Raw genomic sequence first — 16,364 nt, 5'->3', positions numbered from 1 at the left:
AGGGACCTTCCGAGTTAAAAAAATAAGTTAGGGACCAAACGCGCAAATTACCCTAAACCATAGGGACCATTCGTGTAATTTACTCAAGAAAGAAATAGGGTTAATGAACTAGAAAGGTAACGAACTTTGGTATTTGTTCACATTAAGGTAACCATGTTTTTTTTTCGTATACATTTGACCATTGAACTTGTTTGACCTGTTCAAAATAAGGTAATATGACTGGTAGTTAGCGGTAACATTACCCTATTATGAACAGGTCAAATAAGTTTACTGGTCAAATGTGTACAAAAAAAACATGGTTACCTAAATATGGACAAAAACCAAAGTTCCTAAACCCATTTTGGTAATATTAGGTTCTTTATGTTAAGTGCAAGTAGTTATAAGATCCATTGATGTGACATGAGATTGGGTTGTCTGGTCTTTACGTATGAGAAAATGGTCAAGTCTTGGGCCAACCCAGTTTAGGCCAACTAGTTATGGGTTAGGTTGTATATGTTTAAGGGGCTAGGATGTATGTGCTTTAAAGACCTAGCAACACAGCTTAGCCCATGGCTAGTCGGGACGAGACTGAACTGGGTTAGACCAAGCCTAACCTAATTGTTCATTGACTGTCGGAGCCTGATCCCAGGGTAAGTCCCTGAGACGGTTCTTGTTCAATATTACCAAAATGGGTAAGAAACTTTTGTTTTTGTCCATATTTAGGTAATCATGTTTTTTTCGTACACATTTGACCAATAAACTTGTGTGACCTGTTTATAATAGGGTAATATTACCGTAATTACCAGTCATATTACCCTATTTTGAACACATCAAACAAGTTCAATGGTCAAATATTAACGAAAAAAACATGGTTACCTAAATATAGACAAAGACCAAAGTTCGTTACCTTTCTAAGTCATTAACCCAAAGAAATAAATCATTCGCTTGATGTGTGTTTAGTTGTAGTAAGGAAATTATATCTTCGTTCAAGAGCGTATCCCTATTTTTATTTATTTATTTATTTTTTAATTGCATCCAACTATTCAAGTTCTGCTATACGTCTTCCCATTTTGCCCTCGTATAGTCGTATCTATACCGAAGGCAGAAAAATCGGCTACATATCAATTGATTTCCCTCCAAATCGGAAATAAATTAGCAACCATAATATCCAAATTCACATAAAATCAGCTAGCAGCATATCGTTCTCTAGGGATTCATTCGACCATTCTCAGTGCCAGTAATCGCAATTTAAGGTTTTCTTTCGAGTTGGCTCTGAAGTTAGCATCAAGAAACGTCATTTGAAGGTTAGCATCTCTTTAGTTATTTATTTTTTGTTTATCTAATTTCTGAAAGTGTTCTATTTAGTGCCTATTCTTCTTTCTGTGTGCTATAATATCATGTAATCGTAGCTGTCTTTGTAGTTTTTCAATTTGTAGCATCTTCTGTGTGCTATAATATGTAGTTTTTAATCTGTGCACCGAAGTCTTACCATTAACCTGATTTTTGAATAACTTGAATTAGCTGAAGGAGTTTTATGCTTTCATTTTCCTTGTAACTTGCAGAAGTTTGTAAATGCAAGCCTAAAATCTGCTGGAAGAGTTCTGATTCTAACAACAAACTGGATGATGAATTCCCTAAGGAAACTGGTTTCATGTGTGATCCTTGACTTGGATGGAACTCTTGTAAATACAGGTAAGCTTCTATGAAAGTAGGTGATTTATTACCTTGTTTGCTTCTTTTTTGCTTTCAGATGCATGTATGTTGATGGAAGTTAAAAAGCTCTATATTGACAGATGGCATTATGAGTGAAGTTTTGAAAGTTTATTTGGTGAAGTATGAGAAGAAATGGGATGGTAGAGAGGCTCATAAGATTATAGGGAAAACACCTATAGAAGCTGCAACACCTATAGAAGCTGCAGCTGCTATTGTGGAGGATTATGAGCTTCCTTTATCCAAAGAAGTCCTGCTATCAGAAATTTCTCCAATGTTCTCTGATCAGTAATGACTAATAGCCTCACTCTTTGTTGTTAAATTTGACTTATTTAGACTAAATATTAATCTAGTTTTTTTATTATTCTAATTATTAGATGGTGCAAACTTAAAGCACTATCAGGTTCATATCGTTTGGTTAAACATTTAAGGGGACATGGAGTGAAAATGGCGTTGGCTTCTAACTCTCCACGAGCTAGCATTGAAACAAAGATAACCTATCATGATAGTAAGTTGGAATTTATATATGATAAACATGATTAATCTACTATTTATTCATTTTAAATTGTTTAACTAACTTAAGTGTTTATCTATGCAGCTTGGAAAGAATCATTTGCAGCAATTGTTGTTGGTGATGAAGTGAAAGCAGGAAAACCATCTCCTGAAATGTGAGATAAAAATGTTTAAGACTTTTTTTTTTTTTGGTTTAAAATTTAAATGAGATGGCTTTTACATAATTTTCATTTTCAGATTCTTGGAAGCAAGTAAGAGGCTAAACATTGATCCTTCTAAATGTCTTGTCATTGAAGATTCGCTGTGAGTTTGCTTTTCTTTAAAGAACTTGACAAGCTCTTCTGGGCTATTTTCGATGAGGAGGGCATTTTTGTCTTTTACACAGACAAGAGACCAAGGGCAAAGTCCCTGTCCGAATATATGTCAAAAACACAGTACAACCTGTTCTAATCTATTTTGTTTTGTTATGTTATGTTATGTCATGTCATGTCATGTCATGTCCGAATATATGTTATTGCAGCTGCTAAAGCTGCTAATATGGAGGTGGTGGCTGTATCATCTCTTCCAAAGCAGTCACATCTTTACACTAATGCTGACGAGGTGATCACTTCACTTCTTGACCTACATCCTGAAAAGTGAGGCCTCCCCCCATTTGAAGATTGTAAATTTCTCTCACTAATTTAATCCATATTCCATTAAAATTCACTTATATTTCACACATTTTCAATAATTTAATTTTTTTTTTCAAAATTTCAGGGATAGATGGTACTTTACCCTTAGAACCTTGGTATCTTGGTGGTCCTGTCATCAAGGGTTATGGGCGTGGCTCGAAGGTGCTTGGAATACCAACAGGTTTCCAATTTTACCCTTGAAATTTTCAAATATTACTATGATTACCCGTAGTCGTTTTTTTAGGGTTAATCGATTATGATTATTATTTTTCAGCTAATTTATCAGTAGAAGGGTATGCGACTGTCCTTTCTGAAAATCCTGCGGGTGTATATTTTGGTTGGGCTAAATTATCAAACCGGGGTTTTTACAAGATGGTTATGAGCATTGGTTGGAACCCGTATTTCAATAACACCGAGAAGACAATTGTAAGGGCAATTTGGGAACTTTATAAAATGTAGTTAAATCTTGAAACAATCGGTTTCTAACCCCTTTTATTTGTAAATTTAGGAACCATGGTTGCTTCATAAGTTTGATAAAGATTTCTATGGTGAAGAATTACATCTTCTTGTTGTTGGCTATATCCGGCCCGAGGTACTCTCCTAAATTCATCTTGTTACTCTTGTTACTTGTTACTTGTTACTTGTTACTGATATTGATATTGATATTGATATCGATACCGATACCGATACCGATACCGATACCGATACCGATACCGATACCGATACCGATACGGGCAGACAAACTTCCCATCGCTTGAAAGCTTAATTGCTAAGATACATGAAGATGGTAAAAGAGCCGAGAATGCGCTTGAACTTCCTTTATATGCCAAGTACAAAGACGAAATGTATTTCAAAAGCATTGCACGGGGGCAAAATAGTCATTTGTGACCTCAATTTTTATGGTGTTTGAAAATTAGTTGAGCATAAACTCATGATATTAATATACAAACATGTACTGATATTGGATTATCAATTTCGAAAAATAAATTTAATTTGGACTTTTACAATGAGATGGTGGCATGTATAGTGGTGTTCAACTGTTCATTAATCATGCCACTTCAAACTTGTTATCAGAAATTATAAATAAACTTACATATTTACTCATTCTCTATTCTAATTATTTGATATTATGACATATCACTATAAACATGCACCAATGGCCACAGATGAGGATGAAGAGACAAAAAGATTGCATGAACATATGCAGGTGAGATTTGAGGTAGTTTCCACTTGGTATGTGAACATACTTATTATTATTATTATTATTATTATTATTATTATTATTATTTTAAAATTGCTTGTAGACTTTATTTAGAGGAGCCCACACGAAAGCTGTTGAGGATGCAATGCGAGTTCTTGATTTAGCAAAACTCGGGCCTAACCAGAATGTAAACGTTTGCTCACTCTACACATGGAAAATGAGTGTATGGTATCTTTTCTTTTACGATGCTATTTAGTTTTAATACAAATAAAGAATATCAACATTAATGGACTTGGGCAAACTGACACAATTAATTTAGTGACTTTTATTGGGATTGCTTATTAGTTAGGGGGTGTTTGGGATTGATTTTTTTTTTTTTTTTTTTGTCTAAAAAGTCCTTTTTGACAAAATGAATTTTTGATTTCTAGTTTTTTCCAAAAGGAGGTTTTAAAATGTATTTGAATTAGCTTTTGAGGAATTAAGAGCCAAAAAGTCAAAAGTCACCAAAAGTCACAAAATCATGACTTTTAAAACAACTTATTTTTCTTCTTGGCAAAAAGTTATTTTAAAAGAACTTTTAGATTTCCCAAACATTTTTTCAAACTTTTGGTTTTTTTGAAAAAGCCAAAAGTCCAAAAAGTTATTTGAAAAGTAATCCCAAACACCCTCTAATAGTCTACTAGGATATATGTTTGTTCTCTTCTTTTTGCTCTGTACACAAATCATACGAAAACTTGAATGGAATGGCTTTTACCTCTTTCAACCATCCATCACTCTCAACATCTTCATCTTCCTCATGTTAATTAATCAAACTAACATGGTATCAGAAAATGAGGTAATATCATTTTATGCAACCTAACCTTTTGTACTGGTTTCATCTTGTCTAATGCTACTCTAGCCAAATCGATTTATGATCTCATCTCGTCTAATACGACTCTTGCCAAATCGAGCTCTGATTTCATCTCAGGCTTGTATATTATTAAAAGACTTAGCGGTACAACTTGTTGCTCGTTTGTTTTCTCATTCGTTGTACGATGATAACTAAGATGTATTAATATTTCAATTTTATTTACAAAAAAAGATAAAAAAAAATTAATAATATTATAATGTAATATTATTAATATATAAATATTATTATTAAAAATAATATCTCTATATATATTAAACCAGAAACTTAATTACATCACCTAAAACAATCTGACCCCTTCAATGTTTTTCATTGATTATTTTAAACCACTAGATTAATTTCGCTAATGTCATCATAACAAAAAGGAACTACAAATACGCATTTGTTACCGTCTAAAACCATTTTACCTCCAAAATACGGATTGTTCTCTTCCTGTGTTTCTCTCTCTGATGAAGATAATATCAAGAGTCGACGATCTCTCCAAATTCTATCCATGTTCTTCCTCCTCAAAATCAATTATCATTAAGCCATATTATTATATATAACGAGCCACTTATCTTCTCCATCAATGCATCTCCTGTATTGTGTTTGTCACCAACAACTTGAAATTGAGATTGACTACCAAAGATTATTCCCAAATAACCTATTTCACCATCCTAATCATGTATGTTAAAGTTGGCTTAACACACAATGGAATTTCCATAAGGATGTTATAGAAGTCAATCATCACTCAGTATTATTAAATACTAAGTCTGAACATCTTGTATAGGGTTACTACTCGAACTACATACTACATCACAAAGTCTTGGCCTATTAAGTCTGAAAACTTCATTAGCCTTTCCTTTGATCTTCATTTAATTCTTCTAAATCTTGTACCACATTAATTTCAATACTGTCGAAGTATTTATCACCATCTTCGGTTCTTCCGACTCTATAAGCAATCACTGCTTCAATCTGGATAATGGTCGAACAACTTCATGGATTTGTACCAACACATTTATGTTGCCCAAATGTGTTTCAAACGCACATCTTTCTTCCAAAGATGTTATTATATCATCAAACATACTTTAAATGTATAATACAACTTTATAGGTATTAATACACTATTTACGATAACACGTCATATTTATTATTTTACGATATCCCGCGATCGTTTATTTATAAACTTATCGATATCGACTATCATAAGTTTTTTTATTACTTCGAAAAGTTTCATATCAGTTCTAATATAGAAATTTTTAAATCTGGAATACATAAAATTTCCTTTCCCATACTATGGTCGACAATAGATCTTAAACTTTCTCAAGTAATAGCAATATAAGCAAGCAACCTAAGGCATGCTATATTCATTTATCATTTAGCACATATTAGAATATAAGGCATAGCTCCTCTTAATATTCTAGTGCTTGTGTCCATTAGGTATTCAACCTAACGTATATTAGATACATATCGTATCATCTTCACTTAACAATCCATGTTTAAATCTAGAAATTCTCAAAATTCTTAGTTCACATAAACTAATTTTCTGAAAATTTTGAAGTAACTTAATATCTTAGAATACTAGGGTTTATCACTACCCAATACCCCACTTAAGTATTTCCTATGGTTTGTATCCATATATTTACAATGATTCAGTTCATATATTGAACTTCCAATAGTTTAAGTCTAAATACCAATCCATGGAATTGAGTTCACTTAAACCACCGCTCTGATACCATGATTGAAAGACCCTAACTTTCGTACTAAAGACATTGTCACTCCAAAACATGCTACATGCATATTCATAAAAACAATATTTTACATTGATAAAGTGATTACAAACTACTGGATACAAACCGACTATTACAAAGTGTTATATATTACACAACTACCCAGGATACTATACTTTTATACATACATGATCCCTAAATACAATAGTAATATTATAACTATTCCAAACCTTCCAACAGTATATGATTATACTGGTTACTTATCTCCTGCAATTGTTAAACATTGAGAGGGGTAAGCGGTGACGCTTAGCGCGTTCAATAATAGATACAATATAACGTTATGTCATATATATACTTCAATATGGCAGAAGCAAAGAGGAACAAGGAACAACAAATGCATATGTGAATCATGAGACAAACTTTCCATATCAATCAATGATTTGATTCAAAGATATACGATCAATGAGACATGACAATTTATATACTTGATATACACCAATAAAGCTTCGGCCCAAATGGCACAGAAGACATACATTTTCTGATTTAAACATTTCGGTAGATTTTAGGCTTATAGCCCCTGTCTAACCATCTGCCAATGCCATAGAAGAGAAGTCATTCTCTTACGGAGACATGCTCTACATGGCCAGAGGCTACGTACCAGTACCACCGTGAATCTAAGTCCTTTCACTGATCACATGGTCAAAGGTATAACTTTGCTATCATAAATAGCAGAAATAAAAATAACACGGGAAAAAATAACTCGGAATAATAACACTGAAAAACACATAGCACATATAACACATAACATACAATTGTTCATATATATTAAACTCACCTTGAAATAACTGGAGGTTAAAATAGTAATTTGAGCAGCATTTCGGCTCTAAATATGACTTTATTTGTTGAAAACCGGGAGATTTATTGAAAAACCGGGCTCTGCAAAGGTAGAGCTTCAAACCGAAAAGATAAATTTCTCGGGCTTCACGGGCACTTCGAGACGTGTTTCGGGTGTTAAAAATGATACTGGGGCTTCGGGGGATGTCAAAATAATAAAAATATTAAAAAGGGGGTGAAAATGGCTAATTTTCCATTTTACTCGGGAGGGTTCGCAGCCCTCCTATTTATAGGGTGAGATCCGAAGTCATCGGCCGAGAGGGGTGAGTCAGCGAGGGCAGGTGGCAGCAGGAGGCGAAGGCACGCGACGCGCATGCGAAGGGCCACCTGTGCGAGGTTCGGACGCGACACGGAGCGAGGCGCGTCGGACGCTGGTTGGCTACGACTTCGGTCGAATCAGGAAGCGGCACGCATCGACTGGTCGGACACGAGGCTGATCGCAAGAGCGGTGACGTGGCCGACACTATTCATGCTAAAATTCTCGAAAATTGTGCCCCAATCTTCTAAAATCCATAATTTTCTCATACGGGCTCCGTTTTTGACGTTCTTTATATGCACGCGTAGGCGGGAATATATTCTACAACTTTCGTTTAGACTTTGTTGGCTAATTTTGACTTTATTTTTAATATTATTATTTTTAACAGACCGGGACTGGTAAATCCGTTAAAAATTCATAACTTCTTCATCCGATGTCCGTTTTCGTCTGTCTTTTTACCGTTGTACTACTATTGACGAGACCTTCGATTCTTGTTTAGGTTGTGTCGGCTAAAAATCACTCGATCTAAAATTTGAGTTTTTAGCTGTCTACTGCTAAGCTGAAATTTAGAAAAATCATAACTTCCTCATACGAAGTCAGATTTTGGCGTTTTTTTTATCAAAATTCTCGGTTTAACAAATACTACGACTTTCATTTAGATCACCAAGGCTAAAAAATAGTTTATCAAAAACTCACTTTTTACGTCATTCGGCGCCGTGCCGGTTTTGTCGCGGATCTTCGATTAGTCATAACTTCTTCGTTATAACTCGGATTTCGATGAGGTTTTCGCCTAAATGTTTCTAACGAAATTATCTACAACTTTCAATAATAAAATTTCACTTATTTCAAATTTTATATTTTCGTTAAATTTCACAATTTGACATTTGATTGGAATCTCATAAGACTTCCAATACTTTCTGAATGATTCTAAGCATAATTTTACTTCATTTCTAGTAAAACCAACTGTTAGAACTCAACATTCAAATTCACATAATATTTCGTAATATTATTCACTTTTATAATTTACAATACACGATAACTGAACGTGTATGTTACAAATACCTCCTCCTTTTGAGGATTTCGTCCCCGAAATTACATCGATTAAAATAAATGGGGATATTTCGCTCTTATATCATTCTTATTCTCCCAAGTATAGTTTGGGCCTCGATGGTGTTTCCACTTGACAAGCACCAACTCTACTTCTTTATTACGTAGATTAGTTGTTCTTTCATTCACGATCTCTTCAGGCTCTTCTACATATCTTAACTTATTATCCAATTTCACCTCGGATAATGGAACTGTCTCATCATAGATGCTCAAGCATTTGCGCAGATAGCTCACATGAAACACATCATGAATACCTGCCAAATCTTCCGGCAATTCCAAGCGGTATGCTTGCTTACCAATTCTCTGGATGATTTTGAAAGGACCAACAAATCTAGGGCTTAGTTTTCCTTTCTTCCCAAATCGCATAATGCCTTTTCCACGAGGATACTTTTAGCATTACGAAATCACCCACCTGGAATTCTATGGGTTGTCTCCTCTTTTCCGCATAGGACTTCTGTCGATCCTGGGCCGCTTTCATTCTTTCTCGTATAATTTGAATCTTGTCGGTAGTGTCTTGAATCATTTCAGGGCCTCCAAGGATCTTTTGTCCTATTTCACGCCAACATAATGGAGTACGCCATTTGCGACCATATAATGCCTCATATGGTGACATTTTGATTGAAGCGTGGTAACTGTTATTATACGAGAATTCGACAAGAGGTAAGTATTTATCCCAGTTACCACCGAACTCTAAGACACATGCACGAAGCATATCTTCTACTGTTTGGATTGTTCTCTCCGTCTGACCGTCTGTCTGGGGATGATAAGCTGTGCTGAGAGCAACTCGAGATCCCAATTCACGTTGCATACTCGCCCAAAAGTGAGATGTGAAGCGAGTATCACGATCAGAAATAATCTTTAGTGGCACACCATGTCTCGCCACAACTTCGTCTAAGTAAACTTGTGTGTATTTCTCCATTGGAGCCGTTTCACGTATGGCGAGAAAATATGCACTCTTAGTCAGCCGGTCGACAATTATCCAAATGTTATTATTCTATATAGCAGTCTTTGGCAATTGGAGTAGCATTAGGTATAAGATCAAGTTTTTTTTAGTCCTAGCCCATGCGTTTTCTTTCTGTAATTCTAAAAATCAAGTTTTTTTTTTTTAACCTCACAAAACGTTTTTTTTACACATGCCTCCCTCTCAATCTTGTAGATAGTTTTTTTTTTTTTTTTTTTTTTTTTTTTTTTTTGCATGGAACTCTAAAAAGACTTAAAAACATTGCAACACAATAAAGTAAATAAAAGAAGAATAGGAAGAAAATACTGCCCGAGTTGCCTCTCGGTTAGCCGCCCTTGTTTCAAGTCTTTGGCTCGACTTGGCCCTTAATTGGAATATGCTATTCTTTGAATATTAGGGCTTTCCAACTCAGTGAACTTCTTACTAATTCCTCAAATTGGCCACTTATCTTATACCTGACTTTCTTTTTGCTTGGGAACCATACTGGACTTAGACCCTTGATGACAACAATCATCCAATTGACCCCTTTCATGTACTTGTCCGGTAAGGTGATCAACCCTTCCTTCTTTGATATGGTAGTTGAGTTGATGACGGATTGGGTGTCTTCCTTCTTGGAATTTGTATCCTTTGAAGGGTTTGGCAGATTTATCATTTCCGGCTCTAGTGGCTGGCCTACCAGTGAAAGGATTTTTTTCATTGGTAGTGGGTGGCTCTGTCTCTTTTTGGTCAACCTCCAATACATCCTCTACAACTTCCATGTCATCCTTCTCAATTTCTACTTCTTCCTTAACAACCTTCTCCACTTCTACTTCTTCCTCCTCTTCCCCATCTTCAAATTGCAATATTGGGTCATCAAAAATTTTCCCATCGTTCAAGGTGATGGCAGAAACGGTATGCCTTGGGTCCTCTTCAGTCTGCGATGGTAATTTTCCTTGAGTTTCCAATATACTCACAGATTGAGAAAGTTGTGCAATTTGTTCCTCTAAGCTTTTGAGGCTAGCTTTGGTTGTTTCCTGGAAGATTTGGGTAATAGTGGCAATGCTTCTCACAATGTCTTCCAAGGACATGCTCGAAGTTTCAGCTTGTTGGGGAGGTGCAGAATATGGTTGTTGGAATTGTGGAGTTGGTTGGTATTGGTTATTTCCCCAAGCTTGGTATGGGTTTTGGCATTGGTTGTTTCCCCAAGCTTGGTTGTTTTACCACCATTGATCATGTTGAGGTTGATCATAACTCCATTGGTTTGGCCAGTAGTAGCTTCCCCTTTCCTGCACTTCCACCCATTCCCCTTGTAAATATGGACACATGTTGGTGTGATGTCCATTTTGAGTGCAAAAATCACAGGGAATAGGTGTGGGCTGCACACTTTGGTCATTTCCAATCATCATAACTATCTGGGCTAGCTCAGAAAGTTGGTCTTTAATGTAAGGAGTGTTCATCTCCGAGCCACACTTTTTGTTTTTTTTTTGTTGTTTCTTTTACGTTATTTTATAGAGATGTACCTGCTCACAAAAATCTTGGTATAAACAATTAGTAACACCGTGTCCCCGGCAACGGCGCCAATTTGTTAGGGGTGTCAAACCCAACAAATAATAGGGGTACAATAAACTCCAAATACACTGCTTTAATGCACTAAAAAGTAGTACAAGGCAAGCAGGGTCGAACCACAGAGACACGGGACAAAAGTCTATACCTCTTTGCACAAGGTACTTTGGTCACAAATGGGGGTTTTGTTTGCAAAAGTAAATAACTAAATAACAATCTACTTTAAAAGCATGCACAAAATGAAATAGATTTGTAAACAAATTGTAAAAGTGCTTCCAGTTCTAGTTCTCAATGTTGCTGTTCAACTTGATTATGACTTGATGTAATTCATGATTGGTATTCTAAGTTGGTACTGAAAGATATTAACACGCTCTAATACCTCTCGCTTGCCAAATTATCTAACCAAAACACGCTCTTTGACTAGACCTAGCTTTACTAATTCAACCTAAACACGCTCTTAGATTGCATTGAAAAACTGCATTAAGTTCTATACAAGCTTCCCAACAATGTTCATTTCTTCTCATACGCTCAGAAGTGTTAAAACATGTGATATATGTTTTACAATAAGAAAACTTATTGCTTGTTACCAATTATTAACTTAATAGAACGATTAGGTGCCCTAAAAGTTAATTAACTGCACAAAAATTCAATTCATGAAAGTGGCCAATCAAACACAAATCAAATTTAAGGGTTCTAGTTTAAACAAAAACATAATCACTAGAATGGAATCACAAATCAAACATCAAATCATATGCTTCAAGTCAAGCAAGCAACATGTTTTGAACAAGAACTAGAAACTAGGGTTTCTTAGCCACACATGGCTAAGAACAAATAAAACAAGTATAAAGTTGGAATTGAAATGTTTAATGCTTACAAAAATGAAATCAAAAGTGTTTGCAATGATTAGGTCTTCTCAAAAGCTCCAAGAAGTCTCCTAGAATCGCCCAAGATCGCCCAAACTGCTCCAAAAACCGTTCTCCCTTCAAAATGACGTTCTTCTGTTTTTAATTAAAGTTCACGTGCTTTCCATAAGACCATGCATTTTTGGCATGGCCATGCCTTTTGCCCATGTGTTTTTGGCATGGCCATTTGTATTGACCATGTGTTTTTGGCATGGCCCATGCTTTTTGCTAGAATTCCAAAAAGTCTTCACTGTTGGCTCATCTTCAATCTAGCTTCACCACGAGTCATGTTGCTCAAATATAAGATGACAAAGGACAAACACGACCCGTGTCGGTGTGACAAGAATCGCGTTTCAAACATAGTCCTTTGCTATGATAATAATGCACAATGGCTCGGGTTCCATCTTCATGTTTTCTGCCATGGAATGACCGGTTCATCTTCTCCTCGTGCTCCAAAGCTCCAAGCATCCAAGCTCCACGTTCCATGCTCCATAATGCCTGCAAAATAAATAAAAAATGGTGAAGTACCAGGCATTCTTAATGAAACATGCAATTACCCAAATAATTAACTAAATGCAAGAATTATGAAGTAGAATGCTATGAAATGCCATAAATAACATGCAAAATAGGTGCATAAAATGCACCTATCAGACCTCCCCAAGCTTAGACCTTTCTTGTCCTCAAGAAAGAACAAAATCGAGAATCACCCTAGAGAAGACGATAGGCGACTAAAAAGAAACTAAGAAGAAAAGAATGGAAGGAACGAAAAGGACTAAATGGAATGAAGAGTGAATGCATGCAATAAAAAAAACTAATGAAAATAACATATGTACAAAAAAAATATGCTTAAGAAAAATGAACCAAAGAAAAATTCAAAAACACAAATAATATTTTATTGTGTATGTATATATATATATATATATATATATATATATATATATATATATATATATATATATATATATATATTATACGATCAGACTTTACATCGATGGGGCTCCAATCACTAATACCTAGGCGACCATCCTGCTACCTTTCATGTATCACAGACTCCCAAAGTGAGGAAGACCACGAAACGATGTAATCCAATAATCCAACCATAGTTTTATTTAAACTTTATACCTTAATTAGCTTTGTAAGCGAAAATAACATAGTTCGGGATCTCATGTCCTTAAGACTAGATAGTCAAGAATCATAATGGACGCATCCTTAAGAACCCGTCACGGCGAATCAGCTTTCGCTGAAACAGTGAGCCCACCCGAAGAGGCCCAACTCCTATGCTTTCACTTTCTTCAACCTCTCTTTACACTTGCTGCTGTCTACTTCCATCATCCATCATCCATAATAGGTTTCATTATCCTCTGCAATGTTTGTTTTTGTTATATTATGAATCATGTATGGAATGGTGTTTTGAATATGTTTATCATGTATGCAAACTGGTTTATTTTTTCCTTTCTTTGGTGTTAAAATATTTAATAATTGTACCTCTTCTTAATTCACCTTCTGTCATAGAACTTCCTTTGCCGAATGCTATTTGATTTCCGTCTTTATTGAATTGAAAACTGTTTTTTTGGTGAAGGTGCGATTTACACTTTTTCCTTCATTAAAACAACAATCATGACAACAACAATCGTTGTCAAGGTGCATAAAACCAACATGCTGGAATATATCGATGTATTAGACAACAACGTTTACAAATAATATGGATCATTTATGTTACAATCTCCTAAATGATCATGTATTCAATAAATGTTGCCACATGGATCATAATATAATTACACTTTCAATGTTGTCCCATATTATCATTAATAACAATTATATTTCAACTATTTTTTAAAAGTATATACACATTATATCATCCTACTTTGCAAATCTGCAATAGGATCCCAATATTTGACTTTACCGGTTAGACTTTGGCCAAAAAGTTACTTCTTCATCCCTTAATCTTTGGCTTAAGCCACAAAGTTTGTTATTCCACAAACAAGATTTTATAACAATAGCTTTTTTTTATTGTTCGTAACAAACTATGTTGACCAAGTCTATTATTGTCAATTTGTTTGAAATTTAAATAACAAACTATGTTGACCAAGTCTATTATTGTCAATTTGTTTTAAGTTTAAAGGTAATCTCCTTAATCTTTGGCTTAAGCCACTGAGTTTATTATTCCACAAACAAGATTTTATAACAATAATTTTTTTTATTGTACACGAGCACATACTCAACAAATTTTAATTTCTTTCATGAATCTTATATTCTTATTTATGCAGATTATAATTCCAATTATACCGTCAATCATAAACACTTTCCAAAATAATTATATGTATATTTATCATGTTTCAATATATAGAATGCAGACATTTATGATTAAATCGTTTAATAAGGAAATATTATCTTTAAATATTTCCAAATTCATGTACCCTTATCAATTTCAAATCCGGTCATTTAATTATATCTTATTAATTATCGATGTAAATGATATATTTTTTATAACTATTTTAACTTAATATAATATCAGGACTCATGCTTTCCAATTATACCATTTTCCATATTTTGTTATGATATATAGATATAGATATCTTATCTCTATATATATTAAACCAGAAACCTAGTTACATCACCTAAAACAATCTGGCCCCTTCAATGTTTTTCATTAATTATTTTAAACCACTAGATCAATTTCGCTGATGTCATCATAACAAAAGGGAACTACAAATACGCCTTTGTTACCGTCCAAAACCATTTTTCCTCCAAAATACGGATTGCTCTCTTCCTATTTCTCTCTCCGATGAAGATAATATCAAGAGCCGATGATCTCTCCAATTTCTATCGATGTTCTTCCTCCTCAAAAGCAATGATCATTAAGCCATATTATTATATATAACGAGCCACTTATCTTCTCCATCAATGCATCTCCTGCATCGTGTTTGTCATCAACAACTTGAAATTGAGATTAACTACCAAAGATTATTCCCAGTGCGCTTTTCTTCTTCTCAAGGTACGCATTCTTTTTAATTTTTTTTGTCTCAATTCTGCTAATAAAAAATGTTATTGATCTTGCCTAGACCTGTCTTCATCCATGGTCAGTTATATGTAGTTGTTTCTCGTGTAACAAACAAAAAAAGTTTGAAGGTACTCATATTGTAACATCCAGGAATTTGGGTATATCTATTTAACCCTTCCTTCTTTCTAAGTTGTCTTGTTTAGCCCTTAAAAGTAGATTGTGGCAAATGAGTACGCTGGGCGTACCGAAGAGTACGCTGCGCGTACTCATGGGCGTGTTTTGGACGCGAAATCCACCCGATACGTTGGGCGTACCTTAGGCTACGCTGGGCGTAGCGGGTCCAGACTCAAAACCCTAAATGAGACTTGAGCCCTATATAAAAAAAGCTATGGCCTTATCCTCAGCCACCATTTGAGAGAGTGAAACCCTAAGAGAGAGCCAACCTTCGTTCTAAGCTTGTGTGTAAGTGTTCTTGAGCTAAAAGTGCCTTTGTGTGTTAGTGAAGAAGAAGAGGAGGTTCTTGTGAAGGCTAGAAGTTGGAGTGCAAGCTTGGATCTGAGTTCTACAGAGGGAGGAGCTTCACTTGGAGGTAAAAAGCTCAGAGCTTTCCTTATTATTGTTGATTTGTGCTTCATGGACCAATTTTTAGGGTTTTTGGTCCCAAGGTGGAGACTTTATGAGCAAAAGGTCTCCATAAGCTTAGATCTACTATATTTCAGAGTATTATGAGTTGAGGGTTCATAAAAATCCAATCTTGGACGTGAATATTAAGCCATGCATGAGATCTAGGCTTTATGAGGGAAGAGGAAAGGTGTTAGAGTGATTAGTGACCTTTACAGCCATGCAAAGGCTTAAAGGTTTCAACTTTATGGATTAAGTGGCCTTAGAGAAGTCAGATCTGAAGTTTGAGTATATGTCTTAACCATTTAAGACCCGAAATCAAAAGGAGTATGAAACTGGGAGTTACGCGGGGCGTAATCCCAGTACGCGCAGCGTAGGGGGTCGCGTTCC

The 16,364-nt window shown here is 35.1% G+C and overlaps 1 pseudogene across 1 annotated transcript; it reads left to right on the top strand.

Moving 5' to 3' along the window:
- Positions 1–1,089: 1,089 nt before the first annotated feature.
- LOC145116040 (bifunctional riboflavin kinase/FMN phosphatase-like) lies at positions 1,090–3,880 on the top strand (annotated as a pseudogene). Its single transcript, XR_013711847.1, has 11 exons — positions 1,090–1,283; positions 1,542–1,671; positions 1,773–1,977; positions 2,067–2,197; positions 2,288–2,357; positions 2,440–2,513; positions 2,723–2,863; positions 2,959–3,054; positions 3,148–3,299; positions 3,382–3,465; positions 3,612–3,880. The product of XR_013711847.1 is annotated as a bifunctional riboflavin kinase/FMN phosphatase-like (transcript).
- The last annotated feature ends 12,484 nt before the right edge of the window (positions 3,881–16,364 follow it).

Source organism: Lactuca virosa, chromosome 5 (genome assembly GCF_052849685.1).
Source record: "Lactuca virosa cultivar CGN04683 chromosome 5, Lactuca_virosa_CGN04683_v6, whole genome shotgun sequence".
Classification (NCBI taxonomy): Eukaryota; Viridiplantae; Streptophyta; class Magnoliopsida; order Asterales; family Asteraceae; genus Lactuca; species Lactuca virosa.
The sequence above is the reverse complement of the archived record's forward strand: the minus strand, read 5'-3'. Positions and strand labels throughout refer to the sequence as shown.